Source organism: Neovison vison, chromosome 3, assembly GCF_020171115.1.
Source record: "Neovison vison isolate M4711 chromosome 3, ASM_NN_V1, whole genome shotgun sequence".
NCBI classification, from domain to species: Eukaryota; Metazoa; Chordata; class Mammalia; order Carnivora; family Mustelidae; genus Neogale; species Neogale vison.
This window is the reverse complement of record NC_058093.1, coordinates 172,830,952-172,858,364: the sequence shown is the minus strand read 5'-3', so window position 1 is coordinate 172,858,364 and position 27,413 is coordinate 172,830,952. Positions and strand designations below refer to the sequence as shown.

At 37.0% G+C, this 27,413-nt stretch overlaps 1 protein-coding gene across 1 annotated transcript in view; it reads left to right on the top strand.

Moving 5' to 3' along the window:
* Nucleotides 1-27,413, top strand: part of GREB1L (GREB1 like retinoic acid receptor coactivator) — a 272,594-nt gene that overhangs the window by 116,248 nt on the left and 128,933 nt on the right. Inside the window, exon 4 of the mRNA XM_044243306.1 lies at nt 10,762-10,869. The gene's annotated coding sequence lies outside the window, so the exon portion shown is untranslated. The remainder of the gene's footprint in view (nt 1-10,761; nt 10,870-27,413) is intronic.

Sequence of the window (27,413 nt, the reverse complement as noted above, 5' to 3'; positions counted from 1 at the left end):
CACCTCCCTTCTGGTAACCATCAATTTATTCTCTATAGTTAAGAGCCTGTTTCCTGGGCGCCCGGGTGGCTCTGTGGGTTAAGCTTCTGCCTTTGGCTCAAGTCATGATCCCAGGGTCCTGGGATTGAGCCCCACATCAGGCTCCCTGCTGGGCTGGAAGCCTGCTTCTCCCTCTCCTGCTACCCCCTCCTTGTTCCCTCTCTCTCTGTATCTCTCTCTGTCAAATAAATAAATAAAATCTTTAAAAAAAAGAAAAGATTTTGTTTCTTGGCTTGTCTCTTTTTTTTCCCATTCCTGATTTGTTTTGTTTCTTATAGTCCGCATATGAGTGAAATCATATGGTATTTGTCTTTTTCTGACTTATTTTGCTTAGCATACTCTATAGATCCATCCATCTCATTCCAAATGGTAAGATTTCATTCTTTTTATGGATGAGTAATATTCCATTACTATATATATTCCATTATATAATATTCTACATCTTCTTTATCCATTCATCTATCACTAGACCTAGGGCTGCTTCCACAGTTTGGCTGTTGTAGATAATTCTGCAATAAACATGTAAGGGTGCATATATCCCTTTACATTAATGTTTTTGTACTTGGGGGCTAATTACCCAGTAGTGAAATTCCTGGATCCTGGAACAGTTCTATTTTTAATTTTTTTTAAAAGATTTTTTTCATTTATTTGGCAGAAAGGGATTATAAGTAGGCAGAGAGACAGGCAAAGGGTGGGGGGAAGCAGGCTCCCTGCTGAGCAGATAGCCCGATAAGGGGCTCGATCCCAGGACCCTGAGATCATGACCTGAGCTGAAGGCAGAGGCTTTAGCCCACTGAGCCACCCAGGCACCCCTATTTTTAATTTTTTGAGGAACCTCCAAGCTGTCTTCCACGGTGGCTGCACCCAGTTTGCATTCCCACCAGCTGTGCATGAGGGTTTCTTTTTCTCCAGATCCTTGTTAATACTTGTTGTTTCTTGAGTTTTTGATTTTAGCCATTCTGCCAGGTGTGAGGTAGAATCTCATTGTGGTTTTGATTTGCATTTTTTTAATAGTGATGTTGAGCATCTTTTCGTGTGTCTCTTGGCCATCTGTAAATCTTTTCTGGAGAAATGTCTGTTCATGTCTTCTGCCCATTTTTAATTAGATAATTTGTTTTTTGGGTGTTGAGTTACATACGTTCTTTATATATTTTAGATACTAACCCTTTATCGGATACGTCATTTGCAAATATCTTCTCCCATTCATGTGGTTGCCTATTAGTTTTGTTGATTGTTTCCTTCACTGTGCAGAAACTTTTTATTTTGATGTAGTCCCAATAGTTTGTTTTTGTTTTTGTTTCCTTTACCTCAGAGGAGATATCTAGAGTGATGTTATTATAGCCGATGTCAGAGAAATTACTGCATGGGTTCTCTTCAAGAATTTTTATGGTTTCAGGTCTCACATTTAGGTCCTTACTGCAGTTTGAGTTTATTTTTGCATATGGTGAAAAAAAAGTGGTCCAGTTTCATTCTTTTACATGTAGCTGACCAGTTTTCCCAGTATCATTTGTTGAAAAGACTGTCTTTTCCCCATTGTATATTCATTCTTCCTTTATCAAAGATTACTTGACTATATAACTGTGGGTTTACTTCTGGGCTTTCTATTCTATTCTGTTGATCTATGTGACTATTTTTTTATGCCAATAATATATCATACTGTACAGTTTTAATTACTATCACTTTGTAATATAACTTGAACTCTAGATTCGATTTTGTTCTTCTTTCAAGATTATCTTTGCTATTTGGGGTCTTTAATGGTTCCATACAAATTTTAGGATTGTTTGTTCTGGTTCTGTGAAACATACTTTTGGCATTTTGAAAGGGACTGCATTAAATCTGTAGATTACTTTGGGTAGTATAGACATTTTAAAATATTTGTTCTTCCAACCCATAAGCAAGGAATGTCCTTCTATTTGATGATATCATCTTCAGTTTCTTTCACCAGTATTTTATAGTATAGGTCTTCCAGGTTTTTAACCTTTTTGGTTAAGTTTAATTCTTGTCATTTTATTATTTTTAGTGCAATTATAAATGGGTTTGTTTTCTTAATTTCTCTTTCTGCTGCTTCATTTATAGTGTGTAGAACAGATTTCTGTACATTGATTTTGTATCCTGTGACCTTACTGAATTCACTTACTAGTTGTAGTAGTTTTCTGGTGAAGTCTTTAAGGTTTTCTATATATATCACATCAACTGCGAATAGTGAAAATTTTACTTCTTCCTTACCAGTTTGGATGCCTTTTATTTCTTTTTGTTGTCTGATTGCTGTAGCTAGGACTTCCAGTGCTATGGTGAATAAAAGTGGTGAGAGTGGACATCCTTGTCTTGTTACTGACCTAAAGGTATAAGCTCTGTTTTCCTCCATTGTGTATGACATTAGCTGTGGGTGTCATGTAATAATTCTTATAGATAAAGTTGACTTGGACTGTCTCTGGTGAGCTTCTCATTCTCATGCTAGCCCTACATTTTCAATTACTAAATTATTCAAATAGTACAAGTATCTGCTACATAGGAGGATACCACAAAAGTGTTATAGTATCAATAATAGGCAAACCCAGAAAAACATAGTCCCTACCTTCACGTAGCTTAGAATTTAATAGGGAAGTCAAACATTAATCCCACAAATGATATAGCTCATCAGTGAGTTAATGCTAGGAAGGATAGGAATAAGGTCCTATGAGAGCTTTTAGCAAGGACTAAGGGGATCAGAGAAGCAAATCTTGAGATCTAAAAGCATAAGGAGATTTTAATTGGCAAAAGTAAAAGATAAGATGGAATTACAGACAGAAGGAGCATAACTGTTTAAAGGTTGGTCACTGTTGCTGGAACACAACATTTAGGAAAGGACAGGGCAGGATAAGGCTAGAGAGATGGGCAGAGTTATTTACAAAATTGATTTTTATCCTCAGTAATATAAAACCATGAAGGACTCTAGCAAAGTATTATATTTGCACTGTAGTGCAGAGAAATGATTGGAGGGAAGAGGAGGCAAAGAGGAGGCAAGAAGAGCAATTAGGTAAGTTGGTGCTGGCTCTTGGCAGGAAACCTCAGGTCCCACCCACAGAGCTGTTTGAATGTCCTTATAGCATGGTGACTGCCTTCTCTTAAAGCAAGTGATCCAAGAGGTCAAGCCAGAAACTGCAATATCTTTTATGACCTTGGAAATTACACGCCGTCATTTGTTTGGTATTTTAGTGATCACACAAGTCAACCTTGATTCAGTGTGGGGAGGGAATTACACTGGTGGCAGGAACACTGAAGCCCTCTTGGAAGATGGCTACCACAGACCAAACTTTGTAGAACTCCATTTCATTTCTGGGTGGTGTACTACTGTGGAGTGCAAAGGAAACTGAGAAGCAGCACAGAGAAAGGAGGAATACTAGAAAGGTTGTGAGATGAAATCCAGCCCAAGAAAAGGAAATATCAAGAAATCTACCAAGAGGACATGTTAGAGGAGAACCAAAAAATTTCGTTCGATTAGAGACATAGATTTAATGGCAAAAAGCTCTTCCCTCATAATATGATTTAACATTTATTTTGATTCACCACCTCTTCTTATAACCTTTACTGAAGAGACTTTTTTCCCCATCTTTTCTTTGATAATCCTCCTTTAACAACCCTTATGATTTTCATGATATTCCTCACAAAATTCTACTGATACTTTGAGTGGAATTATGTTATGTTTATTATTTGTGAGAAACATTTTTATAAGGGTTAGACTTCTCTTTAAAACACTTAGCACATTTGGTTTGTAAATTTTCATTTAAATCACCTAAATAAAGTTGGCAATTTAAAAAGTGTTGTCGGGGCGTGTGGGTGGCTCAGTGTGTTAAGCCGCTGCCTTCGGCTCAGGTCATGATCTCAGGGTCCTGGGATCGAGTCCCGCATCGGGCTCTCTGCTCAGCAGGGAGCCTGCTTCCCTTCCTCTCTCTCTGCCTACTTGTGATCTCTCTCTGTCAAATAAATAAATAAAATCTTTAAAAAAAATAAATAAAAAGTGTTGTCACATATCTGTCATTAATTTGCCTTCTGGGTATTATTTTTGTTGTTACTACCGTGAATGGGATCTCCTCTCTGCCCCCACTACCATCATAGTGTTTTCAATCTAGAAATGTATTTACTCTATCTCCTATTTTATGGATAAGGAAAGAGGCCCAGAGAAGATAGGTGACTGGGCTACAGTTATAGAGTGGGAAAGTTGGAGACTGCAGATTTTAAACACCCAAATTTTACTGTGCTCCACTAATAGTAAATGAAGTTGCTCACCCAGTCAAACCTTATTAAAATGGGTAGTCCTTTAAGTATCACTCTGTCTTCTTTGTTTTTTTTTCTATTATTTTATTAAATTTTTAATTTTAATTTCAATATGGTTAATATACAGTGTTCTATCAGTTTCAAGTGTATGGTAGTGATTCACAATTCTATACATTACTCAGTGCTCATTATAATAAGAAGTATAACTTTCTTTCTATCAGATTTCAAAGTAGTACTATAAATTTTATAGCATATCTCCACTTTTTAGCATTGTCAGTATGAAATAGAGTGTCATGACTTGAGGAACTGCCTCTCATCTCCATTCAATTCTCCTAAGACCTGATTCCTACCAGACAGGAACTATTTTTTCTTTGAGGTCTAAATAGACCTAACAACCTATTGCACTGAGTAAATATTTAATGAAGATTGAATATTTCCTCTGTGGTGGATCAATTTACTCTTGTTGATTATCTTAGGAAAGCTTTTTTTTTTTTTTAAATGTCAAGTAGTAGGTTAAGATACTTGTTTTCCTGAATATTGTTATTATTGCCCAAGTGCGTTTCCGTAATTTAACAATGTATGTTTCTTAGTTTTTTTCAATCGTCTGTTTTTCCTGATTTATATGTGAGGTTTGAATTATTGTGTTATCTCAAATACAAATCTGACATTCGTTGACCTGGTAGTATCCAATAAAGTTATTTGCTGTGAGAGTTGTTCTTTTCTTGAATTTGTGGTACTTGGAACTTTGAAAATGAAAACTATTTCCTAATGAGGTGTAAGGATCTTGATGATGTATCTTTTAATGGCAGAAATATAATTTTTGTTGATAATTATCTCCCAAAACAAATAATTTTTAATGGACAAAAAATGTATTTTTCTTGTATTTTTAACTATCAGTATATATATAATTTTATTATTTTAAATTTTTCTTAACTGATATTAGGTTTAAGTGAAATATATTTGTTTGTGAGTCTCTGTATGAAGTTAGTGACATAGCTTGAAAGTTTTCAACTTGTAAAATTGGAATGACTATAGTGGGATCATTTAATGGGAGTTGTTATGGTGGAATTCAGATGTAATTATCAGAATCAATTAGAAAAACAAACTTCTCATTTAAGTGTTAGGGAGAAAGTACATATGTATTTCATCCTCTAATTAGGAAGTATGTGAACATAATTTTGAAATAGAAAATCATGCCTAATGACAAAATATCCTTGATTTTTAAGGAATAACTTCACTGTGTTTCCTACTTGATCACTTCTGGGACCTATGTTTCAATTTAAATAACTGTTGACTTGTTTGATGTTTATTTTACTAGAGGAAAATTGTGTGATGACAGTTATAGTACATATCTGATAACAAGTGTAAAACAAATCAGTTAAGTCATAGTGGTCTGATAACTGCTTTTAAGGTCTTTTTGACCCGGGGTGTGTGACCTGTGAAATCTCTACTTTTTGGATTTGTTAAGATATTTTACAACGCAAGGATTTAAATTTAGATGAACTTCACTGCAGGATGTTGCTGACATAGCCCAAAACATTAAGAGTATCAAGGTATAATTTGGAAAAAGTTTAACAACTTCTGATAACAACATACCTGAGAAGAGAGAACATAAAGTTAGAAAGTTTCTTTTCTTCCCCAACTTATAATAAAGAGAACCTGAAATTTAACCTGGTATTTTCAAGCTCTGATTACTCAGCAGCATTCCATTTTGTGAAAGCATTGCCAAGAAAATGTATCCAAATCTTGAGTTACAGACTATTCTTGCATCTGATTGGAAGGGGCATAGGAGTTGTTTATAAGGTTGCAGATCCAAAGCTGCACAAACGAAGGTTGAGGCTTGGGGGAGGGTTTGACTCAGGGAGGGGAAGCTTCCTAGACGTTACAGCTCTGTCCAGGGGCCAAATGGGAGATAAATCACCTCTGGCCACCTCTCTTATTATTGAAATGGTTCAGCCCTGGGGTTTAACTGAAGGACTTACAGGGTTTTGAAGTGCAAATAAGATAGTGAAGGGTAAACCCTTTTAGGGTTTCATTTTGATGGATTTTTTTCCTGTGTGGATTTCTGGCACTGACTGTGATCTGGAAGGGGCCCTTTAAAAAAAGAAAAGTTTTGTTTTGTTTTTGATCAATCAGGCAATAAGAACTTTCCACAGGGGTGTACTTTTCCTGCATGCATATCGATCCTATTGTGTTTGAAAGTAGGTCATTTAATTGGGCTTTTTTTTTTTTTTTTTTTGAGCCTCTGCAGTGGAATTGTCATTTCAAGGTCATGTCTCTCTTTTTGGTATTAATGCCAAAGTTAGAGAGTGTTGAATGATGTGGTACTTTTGGATCAGTACTTTTGGGGGGATTACTTAGGGTGGGGGTATGTTAAAAAAAAATTACCTGGTTAAACATCAAGTCCATATCAAAACAAGTCCTTTATATATTGATAAGCAGTCTATAATTAACTTTTTTCCATTGAGCTATATAAGTTGTACATATTTATTGTGTATGCAATCTGTTTTGTCAGCATTAAAGTAAAAACCAGAACATTCTGAGATTCTGAAATATTTGTACTATCTTATTTGTACAACTACACTGAAGCTTTTGGGGAAATAAGGGATACATTAAAAAAATGTTTAAGAAAGAGATACGTTGATTTATCAAGTTGAACATGTTTTTTACCCCACAAATAATTCAAACACAGGAGATGAAATAAAATATCTCTTAAATTTTATGTATTTTTAGTAAAATGGGAATGAGAGGAGAGTCATTAATGATTTCAAAGAAAAATTATTGTAACTAAAGTCTTTTTGTGCAAAAATTTTAGTGGAAAATTCAAATATTTGTATTAAAGAAATGCCATGTATGTGCTTATGATTCTTTTTAGAAATATGGTTGACAGGACTTTTCTTGAGCATTTCCCTCTTTGTTTTAGATTTAACATAAATATTTGAATCATTTACCCTGTTTCAAAATGCTAATGTATTTAACTGCAGCAGAGATAGCCCTCTGTGTTGCTTGATACCTATTATAAAAAACAGTTGTTAATCTCTGTAATTGACATTGATCTTACAATGTTAGGAAGTGACCTCCAAGTCAGTTTTTGTTTTTTCTATTCTTCAAAAATTTCCCTTCACTCTATTTTTCTATATTTAGAATTAAGTTAAAATTAAATATTAGAATTTACATTTACCTATTGCTGCATGAAGACTTTAAATAAGATGCTTAAAAAAACAAAAACCCAAACCCTAGCTGGCATCAGGCAGAGTCCCCTGTATCTACCAGCCTCCCTGTCATTAGTTTGTTGCTGGGAGATGTTAATATGACCCTTCCTTTGTTAGAAAAGAGATCTGTAGTCCTTCCCAGAATCCTCTTGTTAACTGTCTTTTTTACTCAAGTTGGAAGTTGTCTGATGAATGAATGGTGAGCCATTTTTATGAGCTACACATATTGTTAACATTGTGTCACACGTTGCTTTTTAATTTCTAATGTGTTTTTAATTTGCAAAGCACGCCTATGCCTTTCACAGCAGTAGAACTGAGTCAGCATTTTTGAGTCCAGATACTGCTTTATTCAAACAAGACAGATCAGATTCACGAATACTCTCTCTCATAAGCCTTCGCTTTACTGAAACACACACGTGAACAAATTTCACTTTGAATATTGCTGAATAAAAGAAGATACTTGAGAAAGGCTTTTTTTCCCAAGAACTTCTCTTGCCTCTTGGCAAGTGAATTGCCCCAATATAAAAGCGTTGGGAGGGAAAAGTGAGCTGCCTAGTGAAAAGGCAATCCACAAATAATCACTCTTTTCTGCCTTTGATTGTGTCAGATTTTTTTGTGTGTGTGGCAATTGTTTTCTTTTTCGCTTAGAAGAGGTTTATGGTCCAATGTCTGTCAAGTCAGCCCCTGTCTTAAGGTTGCAGTTGTATTTCTCTCCGGAGTTCCTAGAGGTGATGTTATCTTTTGTTCACTCAGCAGTGTGGTGGTTCCTGAGAGCATCTGTCACTTTAGGCATTACAAGATGGATGGGTCTCCAGTGAACTGCTGGTTGAAGCAAATGGTAAAAATAAGAAAAGACAAGGGGTTTCAGGGTCTGCAAAGAGGACAGACAACAAGGAAATACTGTTAGAAATTAAGAGTAAGCTGAGCAATAGAGAAAGAGAGCAGAGATGGATCATATGTCATTTCATAAACATCTTGGAAACGAGAGTCTTTTGGTGGCTACCGTGATCTGAGGGGAAATCTGCATCATGGTAAATAATTCTGTGCTTTGCATTTGGAAGATGTATTTGGACTTAAAAAAAAAAAAAGTCTGGGAAAAGTGTTGAGAAATTACAATGATATACATTGTTTTATGTGACGATTTTGCTGTTTGAGAATTAGTAGTCTTTTAAAATGTAACAATTTAAAATTTTTCTAGTCTTTAAAATTTGCCTTTGTATTTTCATTTTTCTTTCCTTCTTTTCTTTTTGTAAGCATTTGAGCAACTGTAAACATTCAATTGTTGGAAAAGTATTAACCATAGAGCCAACATCCTTACTGTTTAAGTTTTTTTGACATTTTTGCAGGGGGATTTTGAAAAATCTATGCTCATGCCTTAGGGAGACTGGGGGCATCCTTTAAGTTATTTTAAGTAAACCTCCAGTTAATTTAATGGGCTCTTTGATGAAAGAAAGAAATATAATTGTTATTGATCTGTCAGAACAAGGTGGAAATTTTGTATTCTATTTAGAAATTCATTTGTTGGTGAAAGTCAAAATTTGTAAATTTGGACTGATGCAGAACTGGGCCATGTAAGAGAAGAAACAGGAAGGAGCTTGGGCAGAGAGTAGGAAAGAGGAAAGGGAGGTGGGAGGATGTGGTTGAAAAAAAATGATTTTGTCAAACTTTCTGGCATTCGTCTATGAAAAAGACCATAGGTTGAAAGGCAAAGAAATTAAGACGATTAGAAGGTTTAAGTTATACAAATGGTAGAGTCTCTTCCTTCTCTATGGGTGTAAATAATAGATGAAAGAGTAAGAGTGACAACAAAGGATCAGGTCGTTTAAGAGAATGTGTGCAGCCTGAATAGGGGTCTGTGGCCCAGGGCCAAAGGTCTTAGCTTTGAGTGTAATTAGAAGAAAATACAAAAATGTCATTACTAGCAGGTGAAGTGTGCAGCACGTGGCCAAAAATTAGCAATTTTAGACTCTGAAGCTATTGGAATTGGATTACTGACCTTTTTTAAAAATCATTAAGGTCCTCGTGGAGCCATAGAGTTTCATTGGCAGTAATGCAGTTTGACCTTGTTGACCATATGGGGTAATCTTGGGTTTAGATATTGGCAGCAAGACTCCTGACTTACAAAAAGATGTCCTTTTGTGTGTGGGTGGTGGGAAATACATGATTTTGGAAAATCTGGGTCTTGCTTTTTTAACTGTTCTTTTGCCTGAAGACATTCTTCTGACAGTAAGAGAGGTAAGATAAAGACTTCCATTTCAAAATCTAAAAATGGTCCTTTCCTGTCTTTCCTCTCTCTAAGTTGGCATAAAAGGACAATAAAACTGAAAACTATTTCTTTAGAAAGCAAAAGTTAATGTTACTTTAACTATTTTTAGTACTGTAAATATGCATATTGAAATGAGTATATTCTTAGGAAAGTCCCCTTTTGGTTTCCTTTTAGTCACAGTAACAAAGGAATAAAAACACTTCTCAGTTACATATAAAAATCAGTGACAAATAGTTCTTACTTCACTTGATGTTTTATGACTATATTTCCTATTTTTCAACCCAATAGTTTATATTCACCATAATCTATTTAAAGGAGGGAATAATATGTACACTGTAATTTTCAACTACTTATATGCAATTATAATTATTTAGTTTAATTACTCCTAGAAATACACTACTCAAAGGGCTAGAAAACAGTAACTCTTTTTTTCTTCTTGCAGTCTCTCTTTCTCAGAGAGTATTGAAGCATTTGTTTCAAAAAGTAGAAAAATACTTTTAAGTAATGTTAGTTATGTCTTACATTTTTTATAGTTCTTTGAGGAGATAAAATTTGGCCAAAGCATCAGAGATTATAAAATTCAAACTGCTTAGAATAAGAAAATTACCTTTCAATATTTTCATTCATAAATATAAAAATAGGCAGCAGGGCTGTTAGCATATGATAACACTTATTAAACTATAGACTTGACAGATTTATTCAACTTACATTTAGTAGGATAAGAGCAGCGGGAAAATCTTAAGAAAAACAAATTATTTTTGAGTATATATAATTAGGAGTGATTATTTTGGGAATATTTAAGAAGGAGGAATACCTGTAATTGTCAGTTACAATGTATATGGAGTTATGTTGAGACTTTGATAATTCATGTCTAATTGTAACTTTTGTAGAATTATAGATATTTAAATTATTTTTTTCTGGAATATGATGCATTTGGAAACTAATTCATGTTTATATATATATATTTTTTATTTTTTTATGTTTTTGCAGGTGCACAAAAGCTTTAAACAAGTGAAATCTAGACAACAGGCTCCCTGAAGTGTTGACAGCCCAACTTAATCATGACCGTGATTCAAAAATGTTAATAAATAAACCAAGGTATTGTACAGTTATAATACCCACTCCCCCCCCAATTTTTCAAGATCATTTGTTTTAGGAAGTTATGGTTAGAATTTAAATACAGCTACTATATTTTGTTCCTAAACTGATTAAGCAGATATTTTTATTAGCTCTTCTTCCATTTCCTCCCCTCTGCTTTCTCTCCCCTCCCCCATCTTTCCACCAGAAAGGGAAAAAAAGAAAAAAGGAAAAAAAAAAAAAAACCCTTATTCAGCATTAAGTTTTTGCTTATTCAGTATTGCTGAATAATTTTTTTTTTTTTTGGCAACAGCCTTTATATTATATTTCCTGTACACCTAAGTCAAGACAATAAGAATTTAGGTTTTGATTCCCCATTGTTGACTGTGGTTTTTATCTTTCAAATTGTTTAATAAGAGAGAAATCTAGATTATTGGCCTCTGCAAAAAAACAACAACACACACACACACACAAAAAAAACCCCAAACCATATTTAGTGTCTGTATAAAAATATCAATCATATGATACTACCTTGAGGTGTGTATTTTAAAAGATTTATGAAAGGTTTTTTTTTTCTATTTTTGCGAGGCTTTTAGTTTAGAAAATAATGCTTTTTTCCCCCCTCCTTACATCAAAGAAAATTCAAAATTTGCTTAGAATTAAAGATTGGGGACTGCTGTTTTAAGGAATTCTTGTTCAGTCTGGCATAGCTCGGGACTGCATGTCTCCTTTTGGATGTTACAACGTGTTTGAGTAGCATGGCATTTCCATGAGAAGCCAAAGATCTGTTTTTCCCCCTGAATTCTTTTGAGGCCAAACAGAACAAGAGGGTCATTACCACTTTGGCGTGGTCCCTGTTTGTGCCTTGGTGATCATGCAGACCCTGGAACCTAGCGTTGGCTTAACATTTGGGCCTGGAACATCTGGAAAATGATCAGAGAGGGAGTGGAGGAGACAGAAGAGCGGAGAACTGTCGCGTTTTGTTACACCAGGTGCTAGGAGTTAGCAACATCCCCTGTTTGATATGGGAGGCAAATTCTGTGGCCCAGGAGTTAGGCTTCAACAATTGAAGAGGTCAAAGGACAGCTGAGTGGGGTCAGTGAGACACCATGGGGTGTATTTTGTTACTTAGTAAAAGGAGCAGCCTCCTAAAACCTTAAAGGATTCTCTTGAAAATCTGTGTTGTGAAAAGGTTTTATGAGTCTCATGGCAAAAACTCCTGATTTATCTAAGGAATGCTTGCTTTTGTCTAATGGAAGGATAATCCTTACCAAATGTTGGCAACGACTATAAGAGTCAATATAGGTCTGAAAGAACAGTGAGGGTTTGAAGTGTACTTTGCTTTCCAAAATGTTTATCATTTTAATGTTTGTCTCTCAGTGAAGAATCCTGCACTGTTGAATTACCACCCTTTTCTTTCCTCAGAGCCAAAAGTGGGGGGTGGGGGAGAGACTGGTAAGGAGCAAACCTGCATTAATTTTAAGATTATTCTAACAAGCTTTTGACTGACCCACAAACAGGATATTACAAACCTTTAAAAACACCAAAGCTTGTTAACTCTGCAAAGTTACCTTAGAATTTATTTTAATGTATAAAGGGAATAAATGGCACATGAAATATAATGTTTCTAGATTACAGAGAGGTTTTAAAAATTTAGTTGTATTTTACAGAAGTGGGTATCAGTTGATGAATAACCATAAACACATTCTCCCTAAATGTGTTTCTTATACATTTTATAGTAGGAAGAAGAAAATCAATGCCAGGGTCAAGAATAGAGAATAAGAAAAGCAAGTATAATAATTTTTCTCTTTGAAGGGAAATGGAAGAGGGGGTGGGGGACAGGATCTGTCTGTTGCAGGAGCTGTCTTTACCAGAGCCCATGACCTCAAGTTACCACTTCCATGATTATGGATACCTTTGAAACGTATTGGCCACCTGGCAGATAGGTAGTAAAGGGGGACTGTTAGAGGAATTTGGCAGTATTTTGATGTTCCAGTTTATTCCCTCCATACATGTATAAATACATAGAGAATATATATTACTATATATACAGTAGAGGGAAAAGACGAAATGATGACTAGTATATAATAGGCTTTGTTAAGCATTTTCTTACTAATTTGTAAATTTATAGTATTTGTGAATTACACTTATGTATGATTTTTTTTCAAGCTCTTAATAATCACTCATTTTAAAGCAACTTATACATAAATGTAAGACTCAGCATGCATGCCGTGTGTTCAGTGTCCATGTTCTCAAGGTTAAAGTGCCTTTCAACAACTAATTTAGAAACCTAAGTGTAGTGACTGATAATTGCTTAGAGAAAACCCACAGCTGTTTAAGTAGCATTGAAATTGTGGCAAAACTGACAAATACAATTAGCAATGTTAATAAGATAAGAAGATGGAAAGACAGGGGCAGATGAGAGTGGACGATGAAGGTAGCAGGAGGAGAAAATCCATGTAAGAACACGGTGTTCACTTGCTTTGGATTTGCAGCACTTTTTCCTCTAAGCAATGTCCTTTTACTTCTTTCTGAATTACCAGCAGAATGTATATTTTGCAAGTTAAAAAATTCAGATATATTTTTTCAGTCCCTAAGTCTCTTCTATGTTCTTTCATAGAAAGAACATAGCTGGTTGGTAGTGGTCATGTCTAGGGAAAACAGTCAGATTTTGCTGATTCTAAGGCACAATTTTATCTTTGGTGCTTTTCAAAAGGCGAATTTAAATGTACTTCTATTTTACCGTAATTATGAGTGGGAATTTCTTTACCCCACTTTGCACCCTTATAATTCTTATTGGTCATCTAAATACATTACATAGGAGACCACAGCAAGCCCAGTTTCTGGATCCAGGGACCCAATATTGCCAGAACAAAACAAAAAAACAAAAAGCCTGCAGAAGCCTTCAATGTATGATTACCAATTATATTTATCTGGTTAATGTTTATAACTCACTTTTCCAGACAACTTTTTGGGAAAACTAAGTGGGGATTGGAAATAAGAGAATTAGGTGAGTGTTGGTATGAAAAAGATTTCATCATCTGTGCCCTTCCCATTATACTTTTTAACGCATCCTGTGAAATTTGGAAAATTATTGTGGTTATCTTTTGAAATTCTACTCTGCATTTGGAAAATGGGTTTTTTGCCTCTGGTGTTTTATGCAGATTTGAATAATTGCTGTGATAAATCCCCACAAGTTTGTTCTCTGAAACTGGAGAAACTCTGAACTCTGAGTGTGGCAGTCTTGATGAATGCGGTAAACCACACTTTGGAAGCATTTCTGGTTATTTAATGTTTTCTGTTCTGGATTATTGACTCTTCTCCCTGTTGAAAAATTGGTCTCTAGTGACATGGTCGAGGTCACACGTTGCCTATTATTGTTTTGCTTCTTTGATCTTACACAGGGATTGCCTCTGGTAATTATACTAGTTCCAGAGAGTCCTGATGAGATGTGTTTATTTTACAGAAGAATTTCTGGTATTTCAAGGAGGAAAGTAAAGATTTCCAGTAGTAACATGTACCTCTTTGTTGCAAAGAAAAAATAGTATTGTACTTTATCTTTTAATTATGACACTCTTTAATAATTATTATGAACGTAGTCGGCGTATTTCAGTAATTATTTCCATAACAATTTAAGACTTATTGCATAGCCATAAGTATATTCATAGAAACAGTTAATTTTAGAATAAACTTAGTAGGGCTGGGTTTTTATTTCAGTACCTAAAATACTTCTGGCTTCAGAAATTGTCAAAAAGGATTCAATGGAATTTAAATGTACAGAACTATTAAAAGAGGTTGGACATTTTGTCTTAAGTCTATTTGCATTTTCTAAAGATTTTCAGCAAAAAGGATGAATAAAAATGAAATAATACAGTTTTGTTTTGAATGCATGGTTAGCTTTGTGCTTTTTTGGAATGTGCATGGTAAGAGATAATATCTCTTTAAATTCATTTAATGTATAATTAGATAAGACACACAAAAAGCTTAATGTATTCATTATTTTTCTTTTATGCATTCTAGTTTTAAACAAAATATTTCCCCTCACAGTCTAATGAAGGAGTCAGACACTAGAATCAATTAAATAGACTCAGGTGCAACAAATGTCAATTTCGAAGAACAAATGAAATGCAAAAAGAGTACAAAAGAGAGAGAATTGTGAACATATTCTTGTTTTTTAAAAATACATGCTTGTAGGTTCCTGGGTGGCTCAGTCAGTTAATCATCTGCCTTCGGTTCAGGACATGATCCCAGGGTTCTGGGATCAAGTCTCACATCAGGCTCCTTGCTCAGTAGGGAGCCTGCTTCTCCATCTGCCTCAGCCTATCACTCCCCCTGCTTGTGTGCTCTCTCTCATTCTCTGTCTCTGTGTCAAATAAATAAATAAAATTGAATATATATATTATATGTATATACGCTTGCTTTTAATTTTGGATTATAGACTGTGGGAACTTGCCAGAACCATGTTTGATTTCCATTATCACTCTCATCAGTGAATTTTTTAAAAAGATTTTATTTATTTAACTGCACAAGCAGGAGCAGGGGAGCGGCAGGCAAAGTGAGACGGAGGCTCCCCGCTGAGCAGGGAGCCCAATGTGGGACTTGATCCCAGGACTCTGGGATCATGACCTAAGCCAAAGGCAGATGCTTTGATTGATTGAGCCACACAGGTGCCCCAGTGAATATTTTTAATAGAGAAAAGATGTGTGAGCAGTAACACTCTGTAACTAGTAATTTTTTCTTCTTTTTTTTTTTCTTGTTTCAAGTTCACATTTAAATTCTAGTTAGTTAACGTATACTGTAATATTGGTTTCAGGAGTAGAATTTAGTGATTCATTGCTATAAGTAATTTTCTTATACAAAGAATCTGATAACTATGAGGGACAATAATGATTTGTATATGTGACTGTAAAATTTCTTAATAAAAAAAATCATATATAATACCAAATACCAGCTTTTGGAACTTGTACATTGATGGCCATTTGTTCCTAGAACCATGCCCCAGAATCTATTGTAATGCCTAATACATACAAGGGGAAATGTGCACCTTACTTTCCTTAGTATCTTTAATGTAGCACAATGCTTTAAAAACAACAACAACAACAACAAACTATTACTACTTTATTTTTTTAAGATTTTATTTATTTATTTTGAGAGTGAAAGAGAAAGAGAGAGATTGAGCGTTCGCAGACATAGGAGTCAGGGCAGGGACAGAGGGAGCGAGAGACTCTAAAGCAGATGCCACCTTGCATGTGGAGCCCGAAGCAGGGCTCCATTGCAGGACCATGAGATCGTGAACTGAGCCAAAATCAAGTGTCAGAAATTTTTTTTTTTTTTAAGATTTTATTTATTTATTTGTCAGAGAGAGAGGGAGAGAGAGCGAGCACAGGCAGACAGAGAGGCAGGCAGAGGCAGAGGGAGAAGCAGGCTCCCTGCCGAGCAAGGAGCCCGATGTGGGACTCGATCCCAGGATGCTGGGATCATGACCTGAGCCGAAGGCAGCTGCTTAACCAACTGAGCCACCCAGGTGTCCCAAGTGTCAGAAATTTAACCGACTGAGCCACCCAAGCGGCCCTATTACTACTCCTTTTTTCACATTTATTCTGTGCCAGGCACTATTCTAAAAATGTTGTATATGCGTTAAATCTTATGTATTCTTATAAAAAGCTATGATATTGGTTGTATTACCCTATTTTACAGATGAGAGACTGAGTAACTTGCCTAATATCATATGGGTCATAGGTATAGGATTTGAATTAAAGTCTTCCGACTCTATAGCCTCCGTGCTTACCCACTTCAGCTGTAGGATTTCTATAAATGCTCCTTGGCGGGATAGATAACATAAAGTTTGGAGAGTAAGTAACAATATCAATAGAGTAAAGGGTGACAGAAAATCGAAAATGACATGAGGTTGTCTTTTTTAGTATTGTGTCTGGCACACAGACAATAAATTGGGCCTTAACAACAAAACCCTCAAACCAAAACCAACTATATACACACATCACAAACAGAATGTATCATCTTCATGCTCACCCTGTTTCTACGTCAAATAGCATGTCTTAGTGGGGGAAAAAACATGGACTTTTTAATCTAAACTTAAATCCTAGTTCCAAATTTATTTTTTTAAGGATTTTATTTATTTATTTGAGAGAGAGAGAGAGCACAAGCAGAGGGAGTAGTGGGCAGAGAGAGAGAGGGAGAGGGAGAAGCAGGCTGTCCACATCAGGCAGGGAGCCTGATGCAGGACTCGATTCCAAGACCCTGGGATCATGACCTGAGCTGAAGGCAGACGCTTAATCCACTGAGTCACTTAGGTGTCCCCTTAGTTCCAAATTTACAAACAAGATAGCCCTGGCTTGTTGCAGAAACTAGATCAATTGCTCTCTCTACCTGTCCCTATTCTGAGCTTGCTTGTTTCTTTACTTGTTTCTCCATCTTATAAATGGAAGTTAGCTGCGGGGATGTGGCTATATTCAAATCAGCAGAAATACTTCCTACACGGTGTGTGTGCTTCCTATTGTCTCTAATGGGGAGGCTCGTTGGTGTCTCATTGCTTTACTATTATTGATGCTAAATTGCAGCTGGGGATTCAGGAGGTGTCAGCCTGATCCCTGTATTATAAAGCTCCCCCACCTATTATCCTTACCTAAATGAATTTTACATTAAGCATTGCGAACTGGTAATTTTCTAATTCTGTCATTCTTTTCCCATTTATTAGCCGAAAATCTTTATTAAAAGTATTAAAACTCTAAATAACCAGGACTGTTTGGTTCCTCTGAAGTACAGGAAGAGCAAAATAAGTATTTCCCTCTTCCCTTTCCTTTTAGCAGCATTCAAGTAGATGCTTTGGGGTTTTTTTGGTTTTTGTTTTGTTTTGTTTTCCAAGTTCTCTCTTTTTTTCCTTGAGTAGCAAAATTAATTTGTGAGTTTTTGTATTTTAGATATGCCTCACTGCATTGCATTTTTTCTTTTATTTCGTCTTTGGCCTATGGGAACATTTCATATTGACTCATGTCTTTTGACATGATCCATTACCCATTGATAGCTTCTTTGCTCTCTGTTCAAGTGTATTTCCTGCCCCAGACCTGGAATTGGCTGTAATTTCAAGGAGCTTTGATTCTTTTTAGTGGGGAATGGCAGTAGAAAACCACAATCAGGGCACTAGGAAGTGCTTATTGTTATTGAATTGTCATTGCCTCTCAGACTTTTCAGTAGACTGTGCTTGGAAATACAAATCTGAAATATTTTTTAAATGAATTATTACTTTAAAAATATATATCTCTGTGTATCTTCTCCATAGCCAATCTTGCTGTTAAAACTAGACTAACTCTGAAGTAGTACCTGAGATTTTATTTTAGCATGTACACCATTTTTTTCCATCGGTATTTTCCTTATTCTTTCTTGTCAGTAACTGATCCTTTTTTCCCTATATATTTTAAAGTTAATGTTTATCTTCTCCAGATGGTTGGTATTAAAAGTCAACTTTTAGGGGTGCCCGTGTGGCTCAGGAGGCTGGGCGTCTGACTCTTAATTTTGACTCAGGTCATAATGTCAGGGTTGTGAGAGCAAGCCCTGTGTTGGGCTTTGCACTGGGCATGTAGCCTGCTTGGGATTTTCTCTCTCCCTCTCCCTCTGCTCCTCCTTACTCCCTCTTCCTCTCTAAATAGATAAATAAGTAAAAGTCAACTTTTTAAAAAAGATTTTATTTATTTATTTGACAGAGATCACAAGTGGTCAGAGAGGCAGGCAGAGAGAGAGAGAGGGGGAAGCAGGCTCCCCGCTGAGCAGAGAGTCTGATCTGGGGCTCGATCCCAGGACCTTGGGATCATGACCTGAGCTGAAGGCAGAGGCTTTAACCCACTGAGCCACTCAGGCATCCCCAACTTTTTTTTTTTTTTTTTAAAGATTCCACTTACTTATTTGACACAGAGAGAGAGACAGTGAGAGAGGGAATACAACAAGGGGAGTGGGAGAGGGAGAATCAGGCTTCCCACTGAGCAGAGAGCCCAATGCAGGGCTCGATCCCAGGATACTGGGATCATAACCTGAGCTGAAGGCAGATGAGCCACCCAGGTGCCGAGAAAGTCAATGTTTACAAATAGCCCAAGTGTAGCACCTTGAAAATATTTATTCTTGGTCAAAAGAGGAACTTGTTGAAGGAGATGGTTGGGCCAATACACATATATCATAACTGGGGGAAAATAGTTTAGAGTAATTATGGTAGAAAATAGTAGTAGAAACTCCAAATCTTGATGAGAGGTTCTCAGTCCAAGCACTGGAATGAATTGTGTTCTCCCTGGAATCTGGAAGCACCAGGAAAGGGTGGAGGGATGTTCATCTGGCAAATCTAGTTGTTAAGTAATAAGTCCATGTTTCACACTGCTTGTTCAAGAATAGTCAGGTTGGGATTAGCTCACTCATTATATGATATTTTCCTTTGCTGTAATACTGTCCACTACCTTAAAAATTGGAAAATAGAAAAAAAATTAGTTTATTTATTTATTTATTTATTTATTTCTTAAAGAAGGCTCTGTGGAATAAGGAATAGAAGTTCAGGTCCCTGAGATCAAGAGTCATGTTCTGCCAACTGAGCCAGCCAGATGCACTGAAAAAAGGATAGTTTAAAAACAATACAACATTAATAGATAAACATTATTAACACATTATTATGTATACTTCCCAGTATTTTTTCTGCTTGTAACAACATTATCTTTACAAGAAAAATTGTGTTTTGAAATTTCCAGTAAATTCATATAATATTATTAGTGTCAGAAATTTCTTTTTTTTACTTCTACCTACTTAGATTAAGTGGTCTGCCAAAGATGAAAGACGGAAACAGAAATGGAATTGTGTTACTTTTTCAGAAGTAATAGATTGGGCCATATCTCAAATCTACTACTTTTTAAACTGGTATAAGAAAAAAAATCAAGGAAGATACACTCTCAAGTTCATCCTTTCTTTTTATCATTTGAGTTTTAGGAAACTTTCTCTTGTCCTTAACAGAAAATAAAAACCTTTTCAGACAGAGGGAAAATATTGGAGGAAACTAAGTTATATAAACATTCCTAACATTTTAGGGAGTTGATAAGACTATTTTTGATTTCTCGACTTGCCATATAATGGATTAATGAAACATGACTGAGTCTTCCAATGTTGGAAGCAATGGGGAGAAAAAGGTATGAAGAAGAGAGTTCTCAAAATCAGGGGACATGCAGTCCATCCATCAGGTGCTTTGGAGTTCAAGGGCATCCCATGCTTTCTCCCCTATATGTGGGTATTTAGTTATTATTTGTTAAATAACTTACCCCTTGTTTATCTCTCCCTTTCATCTAATACACTGAGGTTTATTGAGGGGAGGGGTAATTTTATTTTATTTTGACTTTTTAAAATTGTTGCTTGGCTTTGTGCCTTGTAGCCACATGTCTTAAGCTAAAACTCCTTTTAAGTCTTGTCTTGCAGCCATGACATATAGAGACAAGGACAGATCAGCAAACATAGAAATCTTCCTTGAATTGTTTTGGTTTAGTTTGGTTTGGTGTGATTTGGTTTGGCTTGGCAATTTAGTAATAGTATTTTACAGAGTTTCCATTTACCCAATTAGGTTGCTATTGTAGGGGTTTAAACAGCTGGATGGTCTCGGTGATTAAGATAGCCTAAGAGAGGGGCGCCTGGGTAGCTCAGTGGGTTAAGCTGCTGCCTTGGGCTCGGGTCATGGTCTCGGGGTCCTGGGATCAAGTCCCGCATCGGGCTCTCTGCTCAGCAGGGAGCCTGCTTCCCTCTCTCTCTCTCTCTCTGCCTGCCTCTCCATCTGCTTGTGATTTCTCTCTGTCAGATGAATAAATAAAATCTTTAAAAAAAAAAAAAAAAAAAAGATAGCCTAAGAGAGCTGTCGCTATAGCCAAACTGGTTAGATTCTACTCCTGTCTTTGCCATCTCCTTTTTCTTTCCCCTTGGGCAAGTTCCTTAAATTCTCTAGGCCTCAGCTCTCTTAAAAATGAGGGCAATAGAGTACTTACCTGACAGTTAGCAAGCTTTCCATGTTACTAGTATTCTAATTGTCCAAAGAAGAATGTCTCCTTTCCTGTTTCTTTTTTTTTTCTTCCTTTCCCATTTCTTGACAATGACAAGGACCACCACCACCACCAGTAATAATATTAATGATAGCAGCAACTGGGTAGCGTATCACCTGCCTGTTAGGTGCCTACTATTGTGACACATTCTTCACACATAACATAAAGTTAATATTTGAAAAATAAGAATACGTATTCTGAAATCTTATCTAATGCTTCATTTTTTTTAAAGATTTTATTTACTTATTTGACAGACAGAGATCACAAGTAGACAGAGAGGCAGGCAGAGAGAAAGAGAGAGAGGGAAACAGTCTCCCTGCTGAGCAGAGAGCCCGATGCGGGACTCGATCCCAGGACGCTGGGATCATGACCTGAGCCGAAGGCAGCGGCTTAACCCACTGAGCCACCCAGGTGCCCCTAACGCTTCATTTTTTAAAAGATTTTATTTATTTATTTGACAGAGAAAGATCACAAGTAAGCAGAGAGGCAAGCAGGGGGGTGGGGAACAGGCTCCCCATTGAGCAGAGAGCTGGATGCGGGGCTCGATCCCAGGGATCCCCTGGGGTCACAACCTGAGCTGAAGGCAGAGGCTTTAACCCCCTGAGCCACCCAAGCACCCCTAATGCTTCATTTTTTTAAAAAGATTCTATTTATTTATTTGAGAAAGAGAGGATGAGAAAGAGCACAAACAGTAAGGAGGGGCAGAGGGAGAGGGAGAAGGTGTCTCCCTGCTGAGCAGGGAACCTGACGTCGGGCTCGATTCTGGGACCCTGAAATCATGACCTGAGCTGAAGGCAGATGCTTAGCCAACTGAGCCAACCAGGTGCCCTTATCTAATGCTTTAATTGTAAAAGTCTTTAGGGAGCAAGTTAAAGGAAAATTTTCTTCCTCTGTCCTGTGTACTTTGTAACTACTAAAAGAGTAAATTACTGTATTAATGATACAGTAACTATTAACCGTGAAACATTTGACAAAAGGGAAATAAAAACGTTACAGATCAAGAAGCAGTTTCCCCCAAATTGTATTGCTTGTCCTTTCCCCTTTCAACAGAAAAAGGAGTATTTGGAAGAGGTCAGGGAGCCATTAGCAGGTGCTTATTTCCCAAGCTACCCTTTTCCTTACTTCTTCAGTCTCTGTTCCTAAAGCCACCAGTGATGGAAGCTGACTATTCTACTCCATCCCTTTTATTTTTCTGTAGAAAAGGAGAAGGCTAGAGCATAAAGACCTCAGACCACAATGGTGTGGTGGTTTGTACGTGATCCTACTTGCATTTTGAGCAATTAATTAGTGGTGCATGGGGCAGTTAAGAGTCCGACTCTTGATTTCAGCTCAGTTCATGATGTCAGGGTGGTGAGGTCAAGCCCCGCATCAGGCTCCATGCTGCTGAATGTGGAGCCTGCTTAAGATTCTCTCTCTCTTTGCCACTCCCACCCCTTTCTCTCAAAAAGAATTATGGGGGGGGGACACTGGGGTGGCTCAGTTAGGCATCTGCCCTCAGCTCGGGTCATGATCTCCAGGTCCTGGAATGGAGCCTCACATTGGGCTCCCTGCTCAGCAGGGACCCTGATTCTCCCTTTCTCTCTGTGTGCTCTCTCGCTCTCTCTCAAATAAATAAATAAAATCTTTAAGAAGGAAAAAAAGAAAAAAAAGAGGTGCCTGGGTGGCTCAGTCAGTTAAGTGGCTGCCTTTGGCTCAGGTCATGATCCCAGGTCCTAGGATCCAGCTCTCCACCGAGCTCCTTTCTCACGGGGAAACTGTTTTTCTCCTGCCTGTCCTTCCCTCTGCTTTTGCTCTCTCTCATTCTCTCTATGTCAAATAAATAAATAAAAATCTTAAAAAAAAATTAGTGGGGGCAAAAGGAGCCCATATTGTATACCATGTCTTTCTTAGAGATTTCTTTAATGGCACAAGAGTGTCTATTAGCATCTCAGAGGTCTGTAGTCCTTAATGTAAGCCAGATACATAAGTTATTAATATATATAGAAATTGCAACTTTGCTTTCTTATTGTGTTTGATTCAACAACTGATTCTGAAAATTCTGAAAAGTAGTTCTCTGTTTTCTGACCTGAAGTTGAATTTATTCACAGTGATTTTCAGTGGCATAACATTTTCAGATGACATAACAATGTCATCTCAGGCACTGGGAGATCTTTGAGATTCACAGGAAAGGAAGGCTGGTAGTCTAGGTGAATAATGCCAACAGTTTCAGTGACCCTAGGGGTGACTGGGTGGCTCATTCATTAAGTGTCTGTCTTCGGCTCAGGTCATGATCCCAGGGTCCTGGCATTGAGCCCCACATGGGGCTCCCTGCTCAGCAGGAAACCTGCTTCTCCCTCTTCCACTCCTCTAGTTTGTGTTCCCTCTCTCGCTATGTTTCTATCAAATAAATAAATAAAATCTTAAATAAGTAAAATACTATAGCATATGATATTAGGAATACACTAAAAAGGCTTCTTCCTTGAACTTCACCTTTCTTTTGGTAGCATTGAACTGGAAATTGGGTAGCATTGAACTTGAACTAGTAAAGGGAAGAACTCCATACTCAGCACTAAAGAAGTCCAGGGTCAGTTTTGGGGCACCTGGGTGGTTCAGTGGGTTAAAGATTCTGCCTTCGGCTCAGGTCGTAATCTCAGGGTCCTGGAATTGAGCCCCATGTCGGGCTTTCTGCTCAGCAGGGAGCCTGCTTCCCCTTCTCTCTCTGTGCCTGCCTCTCTGCCTACTTGTGATCTCTGTCTGTCAAATAAATAAATAAAATCTTCTTTTAAAAAAAAGAAGAAATCTAGGGTCAGTTTTATAATTCTTCACATTATCATTATCATTTTAAAAAATACCCAGTTATGTTTTCATTTAGAATGATTAGTCACTTCCTTTTATTCTCCAAACTGTTTCATGGGTACTTCCCTTTGTCTCCCTCTGAATATTGCTAATGCTCTTGTCAGATTATGAATATCTTCTATATGGTGAAACTTGATCACCCATTTTTATGTTGATTTAGTATTTTTATTCAGCACAATATTTATTTTCCCTGCACATACGTATTTGTTATATTGCTCCTTAGCTAGAAATCTAAGAGATGAGATTACATAGTTCTCCATATACAACCGGGCACTTCTTTATTAAACTAAAAAGATCTCTTAGAGAATATAGTTCTCAAGGTTTTCAATGACGAAAGGAAGATAACTTGTTAAGCAGGTAATAGGTAAGAAGAGGCAAGATTTCCAGGCATTTGGTGCTCTGGAGAAAGACTAAAGGTCCATCTTTGAAGTTATTCCATTGTTTTCCACTGTTAAGAAATCCCATGGTTGATTGTGCTGGTAGTGTTCTCCCTTCTGCAAAGAAGAAAGGTGAAATAGGTCTTGAAATTTTGACTTACACATATAAAGTGGTGACACAGCCTATTTCTCCTGCAACCCCACCCTGTTTTGGTCCCGTGGGGCTCTACTGAAAAATTAATTGTTTTTGAGCTTTAGAAAATCTAAATTATTTATGTTTGTATAATGGGGAGTCTTAGAAGCTTGGACAAAAACTTAGTATTTTAGGAGAACTTTATTTGACAGACCTTGTTGATTCTTCTTCCACTTATAATTTTAAGTATCATACATATACTTTCAGGTATGTACTTTTTATAAGAAAGAAAACTTATAATTGAAAGAAACCTAGTAATTTATTTCTTTTAGTTTAATAGAGATACAATGGACATGTAATGTCGCTCTCGACCCGCAAGAACGACACATAGCCTGGTCTCTTGTTAATGTTGCTTTTTTTTAATTCTCATACCACACTTGCTTATATGCAGTAGGGCACCCTATCAGAAGACAGATATTCTCAAGACATCCAATCACAGACCTGCTGCTAGGCTTCCCCAGTGTCTGCTTTTCCTCCCCCACATGGGCTGCCCCCATATTGACTTGTTTACGTGGAGGTCTGTTTTGGCACCTGGCCAGGCACCATCTTGCAATGCGGGGACTTCCATTTTGTTGGGCGGTCCTCAACAATATAAGTCTTAGGTGTACCATATAATGATTCGATAGGGGTATATGCTACAAAATGGTTACTACAATAAGTTTAGTTAAGCATCACCTCATATAATTACAAAATTTCTTTTCCTTATAAAAAGGAACATACTAATTTAAATACATGGCATTTAGTTTATTATTACCTATTTTGAGAAAGGTTTGCCAAAATACGATTCCAGGGGCTCCTGGGTGGCTCAGTGGGTTGAAGCCTCTGCCTTTGGCTCAGATCATGATCCCAGGGTCCTGGGGGATTGAGCCCCGCATTGGGCTCTCTGCTCGGCGGGGAACCTGCTTCCCCCTCTCTCTGTCTGCCTCCCTGCCTACTTGTGATCTCTCTCTCTGTCAAATAAATAAATAAAATCTTTTACAAAAAATTACTTACAAAATACAATTCCAGCTTTTCTTCCAAATCCTAAGTATCTCTAACAGAGCTTTGATAAACTCAGCTACTCTGATGGAAATCTCTGAATACTACTCACTGCTACAAGGAGTCATGTAAATGCCCTTCTTTGCTATACAGAGGCAGATCAGAGCCCCCCAAATCTCCTGTGGAGCTCATGCATATACGTGTGAGAAACCTGACTCAGTTTGTGCTATGCATCACCCATTCTCTACTGAGTCATCACTACTGAATCTTGGCTTGCTTTTCCTGCTGAGCCCAGGTACATGTTCAAAGTCCTTCTTTAAAAAAAAAAAAAAATATATATATATATATATATATATATATATATATATATATATATATATATATATATATATATATATATTTGACAGAGAGAGAGAGCACAAGCAGGGGGAGTGGGGAGGAAGGAAGAGGGAGCCTGAAGTAGGCTCCATCCCAGGACCCTAAGATTATGATCTGGGCTGAAGGCTAAGCCACCCAGATGCCCTCAAGGTCCTTCTTAATCAATCCTGTAGGGACTAGCTCCAGAGAGTCAATCAAAGTTGGACTTCCAGATGAAATTTAATACCTATCCCTCTCCTTGATGGGATAAGTGGGACTAAGATATTCTCAAATTGCCTTTCTTTCTTTTTAAAAAAAATTTTTTTTGAAGGTCAAGCAAAGCTTTATTTCCTCTTTTTAAAAATTTTTAAAGTTTCATTTATGTAAGTAATCTCTACACTCAACAAGGGACTTAAACTCACAACCCTGAGATCAAGAGTTACACACTCTTCCAACTGAGCCACCCTCAAATTGCCTTTCTTGAAATGAGATTCATTCAAGTTGAGCTTATACTCTAAAAGTGCAGGATTTATCATCACACAGCTGGATACTGAGTTCTGGTTCTGACCTTTATCAGCTGGGTGATAGCAGACAAATCACTTGGCATCTCTAAGTCTTAGTTTTTCATCGATAAAATGAGAAGAGGCCCTACCTACTTCAGAATACTAAAGATTAAATAAAATAACTTTTATGAACTGTTCAGAGTACTGTCCATCTCAATGTCTCTCAAACTGTTAATCTTAAAATCCCCTTATACTCTTAAAAATTGAGTTTTGCTTATGTGGATTATATTTATTAGGAATGAAGACAAAAATGTTTTTAAAGATTTTATTTATTTATCTGAGAGAGAAAGAGAGCGAAAACAAGTGGTGGAGAGGGGCAGAGGGAAAGAGAAAGAGTGAGAGGCAGACTCCCTGCTGAGGAGGGAGCCAGATACAGGGCTCAATCCCAGGACCTGGAGACCTACAGATCATGACCTGAGCTGAAGGCAGACACTTAACTAGCTGAGCCACCCAGGTGCCCCAAGACTAAGAAATATTTAAAACATATATTAACTTCAAAAATTAAAATAATAAACCCATTACATGACAACATAAAAAACACATTTTTGTGAAAAATAACTGTATTTTCCAAAAAATTTAGCAAGAAGCTTGGTCTGTCTGCTTCCACATTCAACCTCTTGGGTATCACACACATTGCAGCCTCTGGAAAATTCTTTTTTTTTTTTTAATTTTATTTATTTATTTGACAGACAGAGATCACAAGCCGGCAGAGAGGCAGGCAGAGAGAGGAAGGGAAGCAGGCTCCCTGCTGAGCAGAGAGCCTGATGTGGGGCTTGATCCCAGGACCCTGGGATCATGACCTGAGCCGAAGGCAGAGGCTTTAACCCCCTGAGCCACCCAGGTGCCCCAGCCTCTGGAAAATTCTGCTGTACACGTATGAGAGGCTGAGAGTAAAAAAGGCAAATACTATCCCAGTAAAAAACTTGAAAAGAGTTTTGACTTCATGGACCCCAGAAAGGGTCTTGGTGACCTCAGACCACCACTTTGAGAATTGCTGGTACAGCCAATAGTTAGCACTTCATGAATTGTAGTTATTATTGATATACATGGAGATTTTTGTAACTAGCAAGAATGGTATAAATATTCCTTATGAGAAGTAAGGACCATGACTTTAAAACTTCCTATATTATACTTTCCTAAAGGGTCCCAAATGAAATAACACTTTTTAAAAATAAACAGTAATATACATGAATGA